Source organism: Nicotiana tabacum, chromosome 11 (genome assembly GCF_000715075.1).
Source record: "Nicotiana tabacum cultivar K326 chromosome 11, ASM71507v2, whole genome shotgun sequence".
NCBI classification, from domain to species: Eukaryota; Viridiplantae; Streptophyta; class Magnoliopsida; order Solanales; family Solanaceae; genus Nicotiana; species Nicotiana tabacum.
In genome coordinates, this window is record NC_134090.1 from 43,060,239 (window position 1) to 43,073,565 (window position 13,327).

General features: G+C 39.0%; 1 non-coding gene across 1 annotated transcript; it reads left to right on the forward strand.

Annotated features, from left to right (window-relative positions):
- The first annotated feature begins 3,167 nt into the window (after nucleotides 1–3,167).
- Nucleotides 3,168–3,239, forward strand: TRNAW-CCA (transfer RNA tryptophan (anticodon CCA)). The gene has a single exon. It is a non-coding gene; the product is annotated as a tRNA-Trp (tRNA).
- Nucleotides 3,240–13,327: the final 10,088 nt, after the last annotated feature.

Genomic DNA, 13,327 nt, shown 5'->3' on the forward strand with positions numbered 1-13,327 from the left:
TTCGTGGGGGAATGGGTGATCCGGTTTTGGTTTGAACCTCGTGTTTTGACCATGTGGGCCCGGGGTCGATATTTTTACTTTTTGGGGAAATCATTGGAAAATCTATTTTCATGCATTAAAATTGATTCATTTAGCATTTATTGATATCGTTAAGTAAATTGTGGCTAGGTACAAGCGAATTGGTGGTCGAAACAAGAGGTAAAACGATAGTTGAGGCTTGAATTGTGTTCATGGCATTGAGGTAAGTGTTTGGTCTAATCTTAGCTTGAGGGATTAGGAGTTCTGTCCTATTTGCTATGTGTTAATTGTTGAGTATGGTGTATAGGCATGGTGACGAGTATCTATACGTTGGTGTCAAGCATGACCGTGAGTCTTATGTTATGATTAATATGACTCCGTTTTGTATTGTTCATGCCTTATGTGATATTTTTATTGTTGAACAAGGCTTGTGGAAGAAATTTTGGTAATTGAACATTGAAGAGCGTTGGCTCAAATTGTGAAATGACTTGTGGAATTATTGTTGGAAATTGAACATTATAGAGCGTTGGCTCAAGTTGTGAATTGAGTTGTGAAGTAAATGTGAAAAAGAGAAAAGGATTATTATATTTTCTCCCTTGCCATGATGTTGTTGCTTTTAATGTTATCTCCCTTGTCGGGATGTTGATGCTTTTGATATTGTTCCCTTGCCGAGATTTGATTATTGTACTATTGTTCCCTTGCCGGAATTTTATTGTGATTTTATTTATTTTCTTGACCTTATTGCTTGTGATTGTTGTTTGGGTAAGGAAGAGTGTTAAAGCACGAAAGGTGATGCCGTGTATGATTTTCGTGAGAGAATGTTAATGCAGAAGGGTGATGACGTGCCGCACGATGTACCATTACGTGCCCTTATATGAGTGATAATGCACGAAGGATCATTCTGTGCCATGATTTTGTAAGGTAAAAGAACAAAGGGTGATGTCGTGCCATTTATATTGATTTTATGGTGAGGACGAGAGTAAAATCACGAAGGGTGATGCCGTGCACTTGTCTTTGATTTTCCTGATTTCTATTGACAATTGAGTTACAGTGTTCTTTACATTTAACTATTGGTTTCTGTTGCTATTTGTTGCCCCTGCAGCATGACTTCCCTTCCTATCTTTAATTGTAAAGTTTTGTTTTTATTTTTCGTTGTATATGATTTAACTGCACAGGTTTATTTGGTAGTCTGGTCCTAGCCTCATCACTACTTCGCCGAGGTTAGGCTAGGCACTTAGCAGCACATGGGGTCGGTTGTGCTGATACGACACTCTGCACTGTGTGCAGATCCTAGTACTGGAGCATACGGACCGTAGCTTTGGGTTGCTGCCTTCAGTCCATTCGGAGATCTGAGGTAGTCCTGCAGGCGTCCGCAGGCCTTAACGTCTCCTCCTATCCTTTTATTTTGTTTCTTTTATATACTTCAGGGACAGTGTTGTAATAAATCTTTCGGAACTTTATTTGTAGTAATCCTAGACAGTCTGTGGAATTGTGACATAAGTTCTGGGTAGTTTATGTATGGATTGGTATTGGCATCTTTATTAAAGTATTACATTTCAGTCTTCCGCTTATTAAATTCCGCTGTTTATCTAATGTTGGTTATTAATTATTAAAGGATTAAAATGGGAAAAAGATAAATAATTCGAATGGTTAGTTTGCCTAGCTTTCACTAGTAGGAGTCATCACGACTCCCAAGGGTGGAAAATCTGGGTCGTGACAAAGATATACTAAAAATATTATATGTTGACTTGGACTCAATAAGGAATACAAATTTTCCACACGTGAACATAATTCTTTTTTTAAAAAAATAAATTAGATACCATCAAAGTCTTTAATTGAAATCCTAAATATTAGGACTTTTTACATAGTTCAAAAAAGGAAAGATATAAAACTCTAAATTTTAATTGATTTGAAGTACTAAATAGTTAGAAAAATAATTTAATTACGATTTTGTCTAAAGTAAAATTTGCTAAAAGGTAAAAAAGACGAACGACATTTCTTTAAGGATCTTCGTGCTTTTAATATAGTATAGATTAAGTTATTTTTGTAAAATATTCACTCAATAGTAGCCACTTTCAAATTTTGCATTATCAGTCAATTATCCATTTTTTTCAACGAACTATATGACCAACGTTTCTTTCCATATCTCTAAAAGAAAGATTTATTTTTTAAAATTTGTGATGATGTGATGACTCTTTGAAAAATCGTGATTAAAACATATAACAAATATTTGGTCATTTTAGATTCAGTATCACTATTGTGTCACAAGTAGTGACTATAATTTTCATTAAAAAAATTCCAGAGAATATGTCCTTCAATTTAATATGAAATACATCTGTTCCAACGCCTTAAAATAGATTTCACATTGGAAAGAGCTAATCATTTTCAATTATTTAGACGTTGTCCAATACTAGAATCATTTAAATACTAATTCCACTTGAAAACCAAATATACATTTTCAGTTCTAATTCTAACTAGTTATTCTCTTAAGTAAATATGCCACGGATGAGCCATCATTCAGTTTTAAATTCTCTCACTAGTTTGCTTTTCTATCCTTTTTGATGTCTTTTTCGGGCTGTTATTGCACTTTGATTTTTGTGATCACATGAAATTCATAGATTATTAGTTGTACTCACATGTTTTAAGTTCTAGCCTTTAGCACTATTTAGGGTTTTAAGTTGCTATGTGTTCTTCCTCAAATAAAAAAAGAAGTTGACAACTTGTGATATTAAGTTTTAAGATTATAAAATGGAAATAAATTTTAAGTTGAACTATTATTGATGAATGAGAATTTCTATGAGATAGTTTCTTTCTTTATTTAATTAGTTATAAATGATCGACATTCATAATCATCTTCAGGAACTTACAATTTTATTTTATAATTCAAATACAAATTTTAAATAAATTTACTTATCGAGATAGAGTACTCGTGCATCACGCGTACCTTGAGATTAGTAAATATAAAAAACAAAAAACTCAAAACATCATAATCAAATTTATAAGAAAGTTTTAAACTAACGAAGAGTCTTGCCGAATTTACCCCCCCCCCCCCCCAACCCCACCCCATAACGATGGAAAAGGAAAAGTCAATGTTTCATGAGAAAGGTCCAGTATAGATATAAATGGTTTTGCAGCAACTTAAACATCTAGGATCCGTGGCGCAATGGTAGCGCGTCTGACTCCAGATCAGAAGGTTGCGTGTTCGATTCACGTCGGGTTCAATCTGTTCGATTCAATTTCGGATTAACTCTTTTTTTTATTTTGCAAATAGTTAAGACTAACGCAGAGGGGACGAGACTATTCTAGTTCTACCGTCTAACAAAGAACTTTGTTCATAAATCAATAAGAAGTATAAAAATATCTAATAAATGAACATCAGACAATATTACTAAAGAAAATCAAGTATAATGGAGTTAGGTTGGGAAAGAGAAATATGGTAGAAGGGCAAACCATCCGTCATTCTGTGTTAAAGAGTTCATCATGTGCTCTTGTCGGAGATGATTAAGTCAAAATTTATAGTGAAAACTAATACTATGTACTTTATTACTACTAGTTAACTACTATAATTTAGTGATTAAAAAAAATATATATATATATATATATATATATATATATATATATATATATATATAGAGAGAGAGAGAGAGAGAGAGAGAGAGAGAGAGAGAGAGAGAGAGAGAGAGAGAGAGGGGATGCTACTGGAAACATACGCGAAGAAATTTATCCTCTTTTGTCCGCTCCTAGCTAATTGTCACAGGGGTGATTTATGTCACTCGAATTTTGCCCGAGGTTCATCTCCGTGCGGCAGTCAAGCCCAGCCTTGACTTCAGCCTTTCCAACACTTAGTTTTATTTTTATGGGCGTTTGCACTTAGAATGAAAATAGGCAGCAAAAACTGTAAATAAAGGCACACACGATATACAAGAATTTCTTCCCAACTCGTATTAACATGTGAATACAAGAACACAATAGCCAACCCTATGGCCAAGACAAAGAATTCCCTAATTCCCTGCCCCAAAATGATTTTCCCACCCTTAGAAAATGACTTAGACGAATTTGGCTTCACAATGCCTTAGACTAAGTTTTTCTGCCCCGTTTTGGACATCCTAGGCAAGTATTTATAAGGCTACAATCAGTTGACAAGCCCCAACTGATGGGAAAACAAGTTAAGACAAAGTACAAAAACGTGGGCACACTTTTAGGCCGTGATCAGCATGTCTTGGAAGAGGTTGCAATTGCCAACTGCTTCCCATGTGCTTTGCACATGTTTTTCAACTGCTGCTTGTGCACAGCATGTGCCTGATTTTCGCCCAGCTGTTTTGTGCCAAGGCTGGCATTGCACCCAACCTTGCCTTTGACACTGCTCCGCGCCAATGTCATTGCCACAGCTCGCCGCCCGTGGACTTAGCTGCACACGTTCATTGTCACAGCTGCCCGCTCATGTCAAGTCGCCCCCGACTTGATCAAATCTGCCCGTATCATTTGCCATTGCTTGGACCGCCTTGCCTTGCCTTGCCTTGCCATGTCTTTGCCTCTACTTGACATGGCTTCGCCTTGCCATTGTTTTGCCAACCTGCACATCCAAGTAAAATGCGCCTTGCTTCCGTTCAAGGTGCGTTTGTCGAACCCCGCATTGTCCGTCATGCCGAGCAGCCCATCATGATGTTGCCCAATTTTCAGGTTGTGTGCCAAGGCCATCATGAAAATCCTTGTCACAACCCACACCTGCCGAGGACCTTTGTCAAGGGGCTAACAAACCACCCCCACCAGAAGAATTCGTCGTCCTCGACGAAGCAGCTTCCACATTTTTCAGCACCGCCATAGGCCCTAAATATGTTATTGCTTGCTCATGTTCTTCCTCGTTTGGCTCATCTTCGCTCTTTTCTTCAGCAAACAACGCTGAAATCCGTTCAATTCTTGGACAGTCCTTCGCCATGTGTGGTCCTTTGCAAATAAAATAGCCATCAAACTTGTTGTTTTGTCCCTTATTTGTCGAAGGTCCAGCACATTGCTTTCCCTTCTCATTGCCATTGCCCTCAACAGCATTACCCTTGTCGTTTCCATTTTTCCTCTACTCTTTTGTCTTGTCCTTGTTCCCATTTTTGGACTTTGAAGTAGTAGAGAAATCAGAACCATCTTGTCCCAACCGAAAATTACCCAACGTATCCGCAACAGCAATGGCACTAGGAAGGTCTTTCACATTCTGCCTTCGTAGTTCCATTTGCGCCCACGACTGCAACCCATAAAGGAAATTATGCAGCTTGTCTTCCTCAAACATGTTGCTAATATCTAGCATCAAAGAACTAAAATCTTTGACGTAATCCCTGACCGTTCCAGTTTGTTTCAACTTCTTCAAACGATCTCTAGCAATCCAGCCCGCATTGCTAGGAAAGAATTGATCCTTCAACTCTTTCTTCAGCCCTTCCCAAGAGTCAATCTTCGGCCTACCAGCACTTACATCATCTGCCACGCGCGTACGCCACCATAGCTTCGCATCGTCCACCAAGTACATAGTCGTAATGGGGACCTTGTCTTCATCTTGCACTTTGGCAGCATGGAAGTACTGTTCCATATCCCACAGGAAGTTTTCGAGTTTCTTGGCACTCCTTCCGCCATTAAACTCTTTAGGCTCCGGAATTCTGACCTTGGTACGATCTGCCCCACGCTGTGCTTCATCATTGCCAACAGCACGACGCAACAACCCATTTTCTGTTTTCAGATCTGTGCACTCCTGGCTCAGCCTGTTCATCTCGGCCTCAAGATAGGCGAGACGAGTCACGATAGTCAGAAATTGATCCCCATCAATAGTTCCGACGAGTGCCTCTAATGCAGCAACCTTTTCCCTCAGTTCTGCGTTGCCACCAGCCATTCTTCACAAAATTCAACCACTGAACGGTGTGTCTTCACCTCGATCCAACCACGCTCTGATACCAGTTGTCACAGGGGTGATTTATGTCACTCGAATTTTGCCCGAGGTTCACCTCCGTGCGGCAGTCTAGCCCAGCCTTGACTTCATCCTTTCCAACACTTAGTTTTATTTTTAGGGACGTTTGCACTTAGAATGAAAATAGGCAGCAAAAACAGTAAATAAAGGCACACACGATATACAGGAATTTCTTCCCAACTCGTATTAATATGTGAATACAAGAACACAATAGCCAACTCTATGGCTAAGACAAAGAATTCCCTAATTCCCTGCCCCAAAATGATTTTCCCACCCTTAGAAAATGACTTAGACGAATTTGGCTTCACAATGCCTTAGACTAAGTTTTTCTGCCCCGATTTGGACATCCTAGGCAAGTATTTATAAGGCTACAATCAGTTGACAAGCCCCAACTGATGGGCAAACAAGTTAAGATAAAGTACAAAAATGTGGGCACACTTTTAGGCCATGATCAACATGTCTTGGAAGAGGTTGCAATTGCCAACTGCTTTCCATGTGCTTTGCACATGTTTTCTAACTGCTGCTTATGCACAGCATGTGCCTGATTTTTGCCCAGCTGCTTTGTGCCAAGTCTGGCATTGCGTCCAACCTTGCCTTTGACACTGCTCCACGCCAATGTCATTGCCACAGCTCGCCGCCCGTTGACTTAGTCGCACACGTTCATTGTCACAGCTCCCCGCTAATGTCAAGTCGCCCCCGACTTGATCAAATCTTCCCGTATCATTTGTCATTGCTTGGCCCGCCTTGCCTTGCCATGTCTTTGCCCCTGCTTGACATGGCTTCGCCTTGCCATTGTTTGCCAACCCGCACATCCAAGTTAAATGCGCCTTGCTTCCGTTCAAGGTGCGTTTGTCGAACCCTGCATTGTCCGTCATGCCGAGCAGCCCATCATGATTTTGCCCAATTTTCAGGTTGTGTGCCAAGGCCATCATGAAAATCCTTGTCACAACCCACACCTGCCGAGGACCTTTGTCAAGGGGCTAACACTAATCCACAAACCAGACAACACCTAAAAATTTAAAATTCTCCAGCTTGCCGTAATAATTAGCATAGAATAATTTAAACCTTATCAACGTCATCATCTTTAGCATGGTCTCTTTATATATCTATGATTCTAAAATCAGAGATTAGTAACTTACATCGTAGCTTCAAGGTACAAGTGTTTTTTTTCCTTTGCATCATAAGCCTACGCCACTTCAGGGGGTGGTTTCTCTCCTTTTTTGTTTTTCTATTTGGAATTAGAAAGAGTCCGAGTCATAATTATTTAGCAAACTCATAGAAACGTCATCATCGTTACCCTGGCTTTTTGAATCTCTCAATCCAAAAGCATTTTTCTTCAAAACTAAAAGACACCTACCGTCTTTTCCAAGAAATACAAGACTAATACGAGCATTATGACCAAAACAAGGATAAAATATGAAGATTTTGGAGGAAAATAAGAGGAAATGTGTGTGTGCGTACGGGTAGGGAGGAGGCAAGGATAAAGTCTGCGTACACTCTATCCTCCCCGTACCTCACTTGTGGGACTACGCTGAGTTTGTTGTTGTTGTGCGTCTTTCTTTGTGAACCCTTGAAGTTTTCTATGCTTTGTAGCTCTACCTACTTCCTCTCTTGTATAAAATCATTTCACAGCTTGTACAAACAAGCTCGAGCCAAAGTTACGCAAAAGTGCAAAAAACAAAGAAAAGATTGAACAAATGAAAAAGGATTTTCTTCAAATTGACACCTCATATATTCACAAAACAATGCCCTTGCCTTCACTACAAAAACTTTTACCCAGAGCAACGCCCTACCATTCCATCTTCTCTGGTAGATATATACCAAGCTTATGACTTCTATTCTAAATTGTAGAGCCTAAAAAATAACTTACCTGAAGGCATAAGCCTTGTACTACGATCTTTCTTGCATCTCTATGGGGACTCATCGAGCAAAATTCACAGCTCGGAGCCCTCAGCTGAGTACTAACCTATGTCTAACCACTGTTCAAGTCACCAATCACCAGGAAAAAGAAACCCACCTACTAGTCCGTCCTTGCTCTTCCAAGTTCGCGAAATGACCTCAATCTGCATTTACATCAGTCCTGAGAACTTCTAAAACTGTTGCATTGCAAAAGAAGCATCTCTCACAATTCAGGAGGTGTCTGGAAATGCAGCCTAAGCAAGAAACATGAGAACATGGCACAAATTGAGCATTTGCTTGACATGCATAACAGATGCAGCAGATGCTGTCATCATAATCTGTTTCGCCCCCATATCCTATTCTCTCAAGTTCTACCACCTCTGACTGACAGATTAGCAGACTTGAAAATTTCTCCAGTTGCCTGATTTTCTTCAGATAATCATCTCCCCTGAATAAGCTAGCCTGGAGTTCGTGAAAACAAAGTTAGAATACAGATGAAGCAACCCACATATAAGCATATTCATCTCTCCCTTGGTTTTCTGCTTTTTAATCAAAAACCATAGTACCTAGGAAAAGTAAAAAATGGAAGCAATTTCGTTGGTATAGAAAATAAATTTGGGTCGAGGAAATAAAATCAAGACCGAAAAATATCGCAACAATCGTAGCATTTGATTTCAAATATTTGAGTGTTACAATCTCTGTGAATCCTCTAATTCTTCTTTCCAATAGTAAATATATTCAAGGGTTTTCGAGCTTGATCTTGAATCTATATTTGTTGCCACGAACGATGATCTTGAATTCAACTAGCACGAACTTTGATTTGAAGTCGTACTCCTTAAACCTTGATTTGTTCTCCGTTCTTGAGCTTGAACTTGATTTGTTCTTCGTTCTTGAGCTTGAACTTGATTTTTTGAACTTGAACTTGATTGCTTGATGCTTGAAACTTGTGGAGGAATTTGCAGCATTTGATCCACGAGCTCTTTCTCTCTTCTTGTTATAACTTATGGTGTTCGATTTGCAGGAGAAAGAGATGAAGGGCATAACTAGTCCCATTGGGCGTGCCAATTTGTTTGCAACTAATTTTCAACATATGTGTAATGACCCGGCCGGTCGTTGCGAGAGTTATAGCCCTGTTTCCCCATTTCTGCTTCTTTTTGTTCTTCAGCTATATTATGATGTGTTAGGTCAGTTGGTTCGGGTCTGGAGTGGTTTCGGAGAGGATTTGAGACACTTAGTCTTTTTTGTGAAGGCTTAAGTTGATAAAGTTGACTGGATGTCGACTTATGTGTAAACAACCTTGGATTTGAATTTTGATGGTTCTATTAGCTCCGTTAGGTGATTTTGGACTTAGAAGCTCGTCCGGAATGGGATTTGGAGGTCCGTGGTAGAATTAGACATGAATTGGCGAAAGTTGGAATTTTGGCGATTTTGGTTGGCTGTGAAAATTTTGATATCGGGGTCGGAATGAAATTCTGAAAGTTGGAGTAGGTTCGTGGTGTCATTTTTGACGTGTGTGCAAAATTTCAGGTCATTCGGAGGTGATTTGATATGTTTCGGCATCGTTTGCCGAATTTGGAAGTTTAGAAGTTCTTAGGCTTGAATCTGAGGGTAAATTGGTGTTTTGAGTGTTCCGAAGATTTGACTAAGTTTGTATGTTGATATATGACCTGTTGGTATGTTTGGTAGAGGTCCCGAGGGCCTCGGGTTGATTTTGGATGATTGACGGAACAAGTTTGGAATTGGAGGAATGCTGAAGTTGAACTCAGCTGTCATAACCGCACCTGCGGAAAGGGAACCGCATGTGCGAGTCAAGCAGAAGCGAAGAAGGAGCCGCAGATGCGGCCAAGGTTGAGGTAGGTAGGAGCCACATGTGCGATGGATGGGTCGCATCTGTGAGCCCACAGATGCGTCATTCTGACTGTAGAAACGGATTTTGAGGGAGTAAATGGGATCCGCACCTGCGATGGATTTTCCGCAGGTGCGGCGTCGCAGAAGCGACAGTTGGACCGCCGATCTGGAATCTCTGGGCAGAAAGTATAAATTTCACACTTTGTGAATTTTGGTCCATTCTTCACCATTTTTAGTCAGTTTTGAAGCTTTTGGGAGTGATTTTGAATAGGGATTCAAGGGATTATCAGTGAGGTAAGTTGCTTGAGCCCTAATACTCGTATATTTGGTGATTTCCCGTTGTTTAATCATGTAATTAGTGAAGATTAGTGGTGAAAATGAGGGGTTAGGGCTTGGGATTTTGGAGAGTTTGATTTGAGGATTTGAGGGGCCAAATAGAGTCGGATTTTGGTGAATTTCGTATGTATGGACTCGTGAGTTCATGGGCTTTCTAGTTTTGTGATTTTTGTCGGATTCCGAGACGTGATTCCGGGTTTGGGTGAATTTCGTGATTTGTGTCCAATTAAGTAAATTTTCATGTGGAATTGGTTCCTTGGCCTATATTGATTGCATTGTATTGCTTTTGGCTAGATTCAGGACGTTTGGAGGCTGATTCGAGAGGCAAGGGCGTCGCAGAGTAGGATTTTGGCTTGATTGAGGTAAGTAACGCTTCCAAACTTGGTTCTGAGGGTTCAAAACCCCGAACTATGTGTTATGTGTTTAGTATTGAGGTGACGCACATGCCAAGTGACGGGCGTGCTAGCGTGCACCATGAGAATCGGACCTAGTTTATTCCATGGCACCGTTTAGCGACTCTTTCTTGCTAATATTCGTGTTTCCATCATGTAATTAAGTAAATGAGCTGTAAATCATGCTAGATATCATGTTATGACTTACGCCGATACTATTGGGACCCATGTGATCTTTTCTTGCTGTCATCTCACTAGTTTCATTGATATTCTGTACTCAGTCTTATTCATGCATTTCACATCATGTCTCAGTCTTTGTTGTTATTCATCGGCACATCATATCATTGTTCCGGGCTAGTTTTCATGGCATTGTGAGCCTGTGTGTGAAACTAGAGAGTGATGACTGAGTGAGTCCAAGAGCCTAATTGTGAGTGATAGTTATGAGATCGGGTTGTGATCGGCTCCAACCCTGCACCACTATATAATGGCGAGGAGTGGTCGGTGCAGATTTTACCTGAAAGTTGGGATCGATATCCACAGGGAGTTAATATTGGTTGGGAGTTGAGTTTCTATCTAATCTAGCTATGCGTGTTGCTTTTAATTGCACTTCTAACTATGCTTGGATTTGTTTCTATTCTACGTTTAATGCTATTGATTGCTGAAAATAATCTAAGTACAATGTTTTTGTAGGAGTTTTCTCAATTGATAAAAAAAAAAGCACTAGGGAAGTGACTTACACTTAGGCGAGTATCTAATGGGGTCTAGAATTTAGGACAACCTAGCAGTTCAAAAATAAGAGAAAATGACTCTGTAGCCCATCCGAAACATACCGAGGCCCCCGAGACCCCGTCTAAACACACAAAAAGTCTTATAACCTAACACAGACTCGCTCGAAGTCTCAAATCACATCAAACAACGCCGAAACGATGAATCACACCATGAATCGAACTTATGAGCTTTCCAATCTTCCAACTTCTAAAACTCGTGTCGAAACCTATCAAACCAATCCGGAATGACGTCAAATTTTGCAGACAAGTCTCAAATGACATAACGGAGCTGTTCCAACTCTCGGATTCGCGTTCCGATCCGGATATCACAAAAGTCAACTATTGGTCAAACTCTTCCATCTTCCAAACTTCAACTTTTCCAACTTTCGCCGAATGGCTTCAATTCAACCCACGGACTTCCAAATCCAATTCCGGACGCGCGCCTAAGTCCAAAATCACCACCTGAGCCTATCAGAACCATCGAAACTCCAATCCGAGGTCAAATACTCAAAAGTCAAATCTTGGTCAATTCTTTCAACTTCAAGCTTCTCAAATGAAAGTCACTTCTAAAAATCCTTTTCGAACTTCTCAAAAATCCAAACCGCTGATGCACGCAAGTCATTAGGGGTGTACATAGGTCGGGTTGGTTCAGATTTTACAATTACTAAATCAAACCAATTGTGTCGGGCTATTAAATCTAAAGACCAAACCAAACCAATAAAACTCGGGTTTTTCAATCTCAGTTTTTCTCGGGTTTTTCAGATTTGTTTTCCCGGTAAAATCTTCGTAGAACAAAACATATAATTTGTGCTCAAAATATTTCTTTAATCCTAGTAAGATACAACTATATAAAGTATTTTTCAAGAAAATAACGCAAAATAAGAGATATATCATGGCATTATTCTAAAATATTCAACAATAAAGACAATAAAATTATGTAATATAAATATTGCTAATTAAAAAGCCATAATAAAAAAACACAATCTAAATGTATTCATGCTAAAATACGTAGACTAATAAGGGAGTATTAATTACATAACTAAACGCTAAAGAAAAAATAAAAATAGGTTATGCATTTTTATTTAAATTATTGCAAAACAAAAAATAGATATTCAATACATTCTCATTCGTAGTATTGAACTGAATGTCTTTTGTTAGCATTAGTATTGATTTGATTTTGGTTTCGGCTTTTGTTAGTATTATTTAATGTACTAATATTAATGGCTATAAAACTTATTGGAATATTCAAAAGTTCTAAGTCCAACCTTAAAATAATAACTTAAAAGATAAAATTATGAAATTTTTTAAGAAATATTTATAATAAATATATTTATATAGTATTAAATATATCTAAAATTTCTACATATGTAATGTTGGGTTGGTTTGGTTTTGGTTTGACTTTCTTTAGTTAAAACCAAACCAAACCAATTGTGGTCGGATTTTTTTTCCAACAATAAACCAAATCAAACCAAACCATAGTCGGATTTTTTTTTCTCGGTTTGACTCGGATTATCGGGTTGGTGCGGTTTGTCGGTTTCCTCTGTACCCACCTAGAAGTCATAATACACTGTGTGAAGCTACTTGTGACCTCAAACTACCGAATCGGACGTAATTTCTCAAAACAACCAATCGGATCGTTACAGGTTAGCCCATGAAACAAGTTAACCAAACATCTAGCCTTTGAGCCGCCTACAAGTTGGTAATTCATCAAAACATTTACCTACTCGAATCCTACCCCCACTATCACCACGATTTGCTAGGGCCGTCAACCTCGCCACTAATTTCAAACCTACTATATCATGAAATACATTCTCATGAAGAGAGACAGAACATATAACTGATCTGACAATCCAGCACATAAAACATGAAATTCGACTTCTGTTCTTCACCCTCAAGCAGTAACTATCAAATTCACATATGACATCTTAACTAGGGGGGGACAACAGAGATAGATGAGATTGTAAGATCTAATAATAATTCCCAAGAAGCAAGCTCTAATTTAAAAACTCTAATCACTTGCGTTGAACGATAAATACTTGCTTGTATCGGATGTTTACTATACCAAACTATATTAATTTACTATTAGTAAATGAAACAAATGAAAATGCATATAATTAACCATG